Source organism: Sciurus carolinensis, chromosome 11 (assembly GCF_902686445.1).
Source record: "Sciurus carolinensis chromosome 11, mSciCar1.2, whole genome shotgun sequence".
Classification (NCBI taxonomy): Eukaryota; Metazoa; Chordata; class Mammalia; order Rodentia; family Sciuridae; genus Sciurus; species Sciurus carolinensis.
This window is the reverse complement of record NC_062223.1, coordinates 29,032,600-29,039,671: the sequence shown is the minus strand read 5'-3', so window position 1 is coordinate 29,039,671 and position 7,072 is coordinate 29,032,600. Positions and strand designations below refer to the sequence as shown.

Here is a 7,072-nt window from a genome sequence, read left to right as displayed (position 1 = left end):
AATTTTGTGAGGTTCTAAGCAAATTAGTGAGACCCAGTCCCAAAAGAAACAATAAAAAAAGGGCTGGGGATGTGGTTAAGTGGTTCAGCATCCTTGGGTTCAATCCTTGGTACAAAAAAAATCAAAAACAAAAACAAAACAGAGTTCAGATAATTATGTGCAAACTGATGGAAACATTTTTGTGGTTAAGGCAGCTGGTTTTTAATGTGAACACATAATAACCACAATTGAGAAGAGCAAATTACCATAAGCAACATTTTCACATTTTCAAATTTGACTCTCATCATAATCCTGGGAAATGAGCAGGTAAGATATATAACATTTTTGCTTGAAAAGAAAGTCATAAAAATGTGAGTTGCATTTTGGGGAGTTATACTTGATCAGACTGGGCATATTCTGTCAAAAATTAGAAAATGATCAATAAGTCCTGAAGACTCACATTGATATTCAACACTTTGCTTCTCTTTCTCATCTATGTGGTCAATGCTGATTGTCATATGGAGGTGATTGGACTGTCATCTTCTGATTCTTCATCATTTGCTCTTTCCTTTATTGAGATGCCCCATTCACACAAGTGTGAGAAGCCTTTAAGTTTCATATAGACACAGGTTCTAGAAAGGTCACCCCTACTCTGAAGTTCCTGATGGAAAGAAAAATCTCTACCTCTTTCCTTGTTGATCCAGTGGAAAGGGACTGAGTGTGGAGAAGAAGTGCTCAGTGTAAGATCCCTGATCCTGCATCATTTGCTTATTTAAACTTAATATCTTGAAGCATGTGATTCCTAACATAAAAATTTGATTAATAAGACCTGGACTACTCCCTAGACAGTGAGTTTTGTGTGATTTCTCTCTTTGCCTATTTCACCTAGTCATTAGTACATTTGGATCTAGGTTTTTTTTTCCCATGAATTTCTGTTCTCAGTTTTAAAGATGATTTTTTTATTTAAAGACCTCAATTCAATGATGTGCTAAGTGAGTAGACACATTTTTATAGATCTCTGTCTTTTATAAAGAAGTAATTGATCCAGGAAAGGTCAAATTCAGTTTAGACTTTGAAGAAATATTTGAGGTATAGATGATTTTAAGTGCTTCCTAAAATGAGTAGTGTTTCTTCTATTTGTAGGCATGAGAGTCTTCAGAAAAGAGATGGCATGCTACTCACCCCTGCCCTTCTCATGACAATGACAAGCAGGACTAACAAAAGCAGTGTCCTCATATTCTTGTAGGTATGAGTCTTAAGAATGCCTCCCAATGATCCATTTATGAAAGACACTAGAAAATTATCAAAGCTGGCATATGAGTGAAAAACCATTAATCTTCTCTACTATATGAGAATGCTTTCATTTCTCCCTATAGAAGTTCTAGCAAATTTAAATTGCAGAATAATTGATATCCAAATTAATTCTGCCTGATTTCCAACTTCTATCCTTAATAAGTGTATAAACTTGTGTTCTCAACGACAAAAGAAGTATCAAAGATAAAGGTACATCTAGGTTCACTAAAATATTAAAGACTATAAAATAATAATCTGATATGAAACAAATCTTTCTTAATTATAATTACAAAATGAATGTTAGCTGTTTATTTTCACCATTCCCTGGAAAACGATGCACAACCAAAGTTTTATAACTGATTTTGTCCTACTGGGGCTTTCACAGAATCCTACAATTCAGAAGATAGTATTTGTTGTGTTTTTGATGGTCTAAATTGCGACTATTGTGGGCAACATGCTGATTGTAGTGACCATCCTCTGCAGCTCTGCACTGTGGGGCTCCCTCATGTACTTCTTCTTGGCAGTGTCCTTCCTGGATGCCTGCTTCTCTTCTGTGATCACACCAAATATAGTCGTGGACTCCATTCATGAAAGGAAAACCATCTCTTATGAAGGATGCATGATTCAACTTTTTGCTGAGCACTTCCTTGCTGGGGCAGAGATGATTGTCCTCACAGTCATGGCCTATGACCACTATGTGGCCATTTGCAAGCCCTTGCATTACTCTTCCATCATGAACTGGAGGCTCTGTGGCATTCTAGAGGGGGTGGCCTGGACAGGGGGATTTCTGCATTCCATCATTCAGATTCTTTTTACCTTCCACTTGCCCTTCTGTGGGTCTAATGTCATTGATCACTTCATATGTGACCTGTACCCGTTACTGGAGCTGTCCTGCACTGACACTCACATCCTAGGCCTTCTGGTGATGGCCAACAGTGGGTTAATCTGCATCATCAAGTTCTCCCTGTTGCTTGTGTCCTATGGTGTCATCTTATTCTCCCTGAGGACACACAGTGCTGAAGGGCGGAGAAAAGCTCTGTCCACTGTGGATCTCACATTACTGTTGTGGTTTTGTTCTTTGTTCCCTGCATATGTACCTATGCAAGACCTCCCTCCACCTTCCCTTCTAACAAAATGGTGACAATATTTTACACCATCCTGACTCCCTTGCTCAATCCTTTAATTTACACTTTGAGGAATAAGGAAGTGAAAAGTGCCATGAGGAAAGTGTGGAAGAGACTGGTGGTTGTTTCCAGTGAAAAATAAAATATTAGACTTCACAAAAAAGGGTAAAAATAAAGAAAACAAAATAATATTACACCAAAATTTTATAGAAAGCCTGTTATCTGCGAATTGGGAAAGCAATTCTATGGAAGTGGCAATATTCACAGGGTCAGAGATATTTTCACTTTTGTATCAGACATCTACTCTGAGTTGTCAACTCAATATTCCAATATGCAACTTAAGGAGAATCCAATTTTATTCTTATATATAATTTAATAATCAATAAAGGAGATAGAAAAATTACCTATTAGATTGTTGACTATTAATTCTGTAGTGTGAAAAGAATATGTAGATGTAGACAAAAAATGTTAAATATTTAGGACACAAACAGTGTATTTCATGTGAAAAAATTTTTTTAATATTTATTATCATTACTTTTTGCAGTGCTGGTGAATAATCCCACAGCCTCATAAACCCTAGTCAAGCACTCTCCTCCTGAACTATAACCCCAGTCAGCACAAGAACTTTTTTCCCATTGACACTTTTATTCTTTTCTGTTTTTGTATACATTATTTTTTGTTATGTATACCATTAAGGTTCCTTTTGACATAATTTAAAAAGCATGGAATATAATTTCCTGTAGTTAGTCTTCAACATTTCTCCTTTCCTTCCTCTCTGCCCTTTTATTCCTTTCCCTCTACTGATTTTTTTTTGATGTTTACTTTTAGTTATTTTTGTTTTCAAATTAGAGTCTTGTGGATGTACTTGGTGGTGAGATTTACTGAGGAATATTCATAAATATACAGAAGAAAATCATGTCAGATTTATTCCTCTTTCTTCCCTTATATCATCTCTTCTTCCTCCCTCTCAGTCTCTTCATCTAGTTCTTGGGTCTTTCTACTATTTTGATGAAATCCTTCATCCATTTTCCCTTTCTCTCCCTTTCTCTATCTTCTTTGTTCTGGACTAGTTTCTGCATATTTGAGAAAACATTCAACCCTTGGTTTTCTGAGTCTGACTTATTTTATTTAGCAAGATAGGCTCCATTGTATACAATTACCAGCAAATGCTATACTTCATTCTTCTTCATGGCTAAGTAATAATCCACCATGTATATATAAAAGATTATTTTTTTTCTTTTCATCTGTTAAATGCCACCTAGCTTGGTTCCATAGCTTGTCTATAGTGAATTTTGCTTATCTAAATATTGATGTGACTGTATCATTACTGTCTGCTGATTTTAGATCTTTTGGATATGTACCAAGGACTAGGATAGCTGCACCATATGGTGATATCATTCCTAGTTTTGGGGAGAATTGCCACACTGCTTTCTCGAGAGGTTGCATTAATTTGCAGTACCACCAACAATATATGAGTGTACCTTTTCTTAACCACATCCTCATCACTACTTATTATTTTTTTCTTGATAATTGTCATTCTGACTGGAATGACATGAAATCTCTGTCAGTGTAGTTTTGATTTGCATTTTCATGATTGCTAGAGATGCTGAACTTTTTTTTTTTAATGTTATGGTTGGTGAAAGGTATTTCTTCTTTTGAGAAGGGATTGTTTAGTTCTTTTGCCTGTTTATTGATTGGGTTATTTTATTTAGGTGTCAAGTTTTTGAATTTTTTGTATATTCTGAATATTAATTCCCTATCTGAGGAGCAGGTGGCAAAGATCTTCTTCCATTCTGTAGCTATCTTAATGCTCTTGTTTCCATTGCTGCATAGAAGTTTTTCAATTTGATGTTATCCAAGTTATTGATTTTTGACTTTATTTCTTGCACTTTGAGAGTCTTGTTAAGAAACACATTTCCTGTGCTGAAATGTTGATGTGTTGGGCATACATCTTCTTCTAGTATTTCATAGTTTCTAGTCTAATTCCTAGGTCTTTGATCCATTGAGTGTAAAATTTTTGGTTTAGAAGGGTGGACTCAGTGACACTGGGGTGACCTTGGTCAGGATGGGCATAGAGAAGAGCAATACTAGGTGTTCTAGTCAGCTTCTTTGCTGCTGTAACTAAAGGACCTGACCAGAACAATTGTAGATGAAAAAGTGTTTATTTAGTTCTCATGGTTTTGGAGTCTTAATCCATAGAATCCTGGCCCCATTCCTCAGGGATCAAGGTGAGGAAGGACATAATTGTGGAAAAGTGGGACAGAGGAAAAGGGGTTTATATCTTAATCAGGAAGCAGAGAGAGGCTTCAATCATGAGATTCAAATATATACCCCAAAGTCACACCCCTAATTCCCACCTCCTCCAGGCACACCACACTACTCCAGTTACCACTCAGTTAATCCTAATCAGGGCATTACATGAGTTTTTTGGGGACAACACATCTAAACTCTAACAATAAACCCTCCACTGTAGGAACTCCTGTATCACAAGACTCTATCATTTAATGTGGTTATGTTTGCTGCAGAATATGAGTCACTCCTTGAATTTCTTGACAGATGAAATTGGGTTGAGGAAGTGCTACCTACAGATGAGTTCCTCTGTTTAGGTGACTTTCTTCTACCAGTTAGGTTTGTGAAAAAAAGGGGCAGAAGATTCTGAGAGGCTGTCATCGATGAGTATCTCCTATTCAAGTGCAATCAGAGAGGATTCTTTAGCTACCACATTCCCAGCACACCTGTTGCCTGGGAATGTTTCTGTTCAAGGGTATAAGATTTACAACTGTTTTGGTAAACATCTGACCTGAGGAGGCTCTGTGCAAGAGTCTTATTAGTTTGACCTGGTCTCAGGCACATAGCTCCCAGGGATAGAGGAGTTCTCATGCTAGACAGCCAGTATGTTTTACCAGCTCTGCTTCTCCTGACTCTGCCTGCTTAACAGTAACTTAAACAATTAACCTCCTTGAACACTACACAAAGCTCCTAATATTGCACACTGCAACTGTGGAAAAACTGCATAGTTGTTTCTAGTTCTGTAATGTTTGTGGACAAATAATAATTCTTGCATAGTTTTTAACCTGATAATGAGACATATATAAAGATTGCTGACATAACTCTTTAGATCTACTTCTCCATCAAAGAGAAGAACTCCACCTGATCCCAGCTTTATTTTCATATCTGCCTGTGTGAGTCTTTATTTTCTAACCCCTACCCCTCACTGTTATCATGAGTTTTGACTGAGCTGGTGGCAGTATCCATCTATCTATTTGCTGAACATATAATTCTATATTTGGAAGACCCAAAAAAACTCCACAGAAAGCTTCTAGAACTCATAAATAACTTCAATGAAGTAGCAGAATATAAAATTGACACCAATAAATCAATTGTGTTCCTATAAAGTAATGATGAATCAACTGAATGAGAAATTAGGAAAACTACTCCATTCACAATAGCCTCAAAAAAGAAAAAAAAAAAAAAGAAAAACTTAGGAGTCAAGGTAATGAAAGAGGTTAAAGTCCTCTACAATGAAAACTATAGAACACTAAAGAAAAAAATTGAATACCTTAGAAGATGGGAAGATCTCCCATGTTCTTGATAGGCAGAAATAATTTTGTCAAAATGGCAATATTGCCAAGCTCTATACAGATTAATGTAATGCCTAATAAAATTCCAATGACATTCTTTATAGAAATAGAAAAAGCAGTTGTGAAATTCATTTGGAAAAATAAGAGACCCAGATTAATCCAAGAAATCTTCAGCAAGAAAACTGATGCAGGAGGTATCAATAGTTACAGAAGTTCATTCACAGTAGCAAAGTTATGGAACCAAACTGAGTGCCCTTCAACATGTGAATGGATAAAGAAATGTGGTCTATAAACACAATGGGATATTTCTCACCCATAAATAAGAATGATATTAAGGCATTTGCCAATACATGGATGAAATTGGAGTCCATCATGCTTAGTGAAATAAGCCATTCCCCAAAACAAATGGCTGGATGTTCTCTCTGATGTGGATGATAATACACTATAAGAGGGCTAGAAAGAAGAATAGAAGTTGATTGGTTTTGACACATGGGTAATGAAGATAAATTAGGGGGATGGAAATAGGAAAGACAGTAGAACGAATCAGACGTAACTTTCCTATGTTCATATATGAATACATGATCAGTGAAAAATCACACACGACCACAAGAATGGAATCCTAATTAGAGTAAGTTATACTCCATTTATATACAGGTGTTAAAATCACTCCAATGTCATGTATATCTAAAAAGAACAAGAAATAAAAGAAAATAAACCATAGAGTATTAAAAGTACTCCACAGAGGTTGAAAAAAAAAAACCTGAGTCAGTCATAGTGGTGCATGCCTGTAATCCCAACTGCTGAGCCAGGAGGATTATGGTTCAAAGCCAACCTCAGCAACTTAGTGAGACTCTTTCTGAAAATAAAAGATTTTGAAGGACTCTGAATATGGCTCAATGATTAAGCACTCCCTCCATTCAATCTCTGGTACCAACAAAAACAATAACAACAATAAAATATATATATATATGAAAAATGATTCATATGAAAATATATATGATATAAATGATGCCATTCATTAGCTTACATGATATGGTAAAATCCAATTAGTGAAAGATTTTGAAGCAATAATGAAGAAGGATATACTTAGATTAC

General features: G+C 35.9%; 1 pseudogene; it reads left to right on the top strand.

Annotated features, from left to right (window-relative positions):
- The first annotated feature begins 1,606 nt into the window (after positions 1 to 1,606).
- On the top strand, positions 1,607 to 2,538 carry LOC124960046 (olfactory receptor 4C15-like; annotated as a pseudogene).
- The last annotated feature ends 4,534 nt before the right edge of the window (positions 2,539 to 7,072 follow it).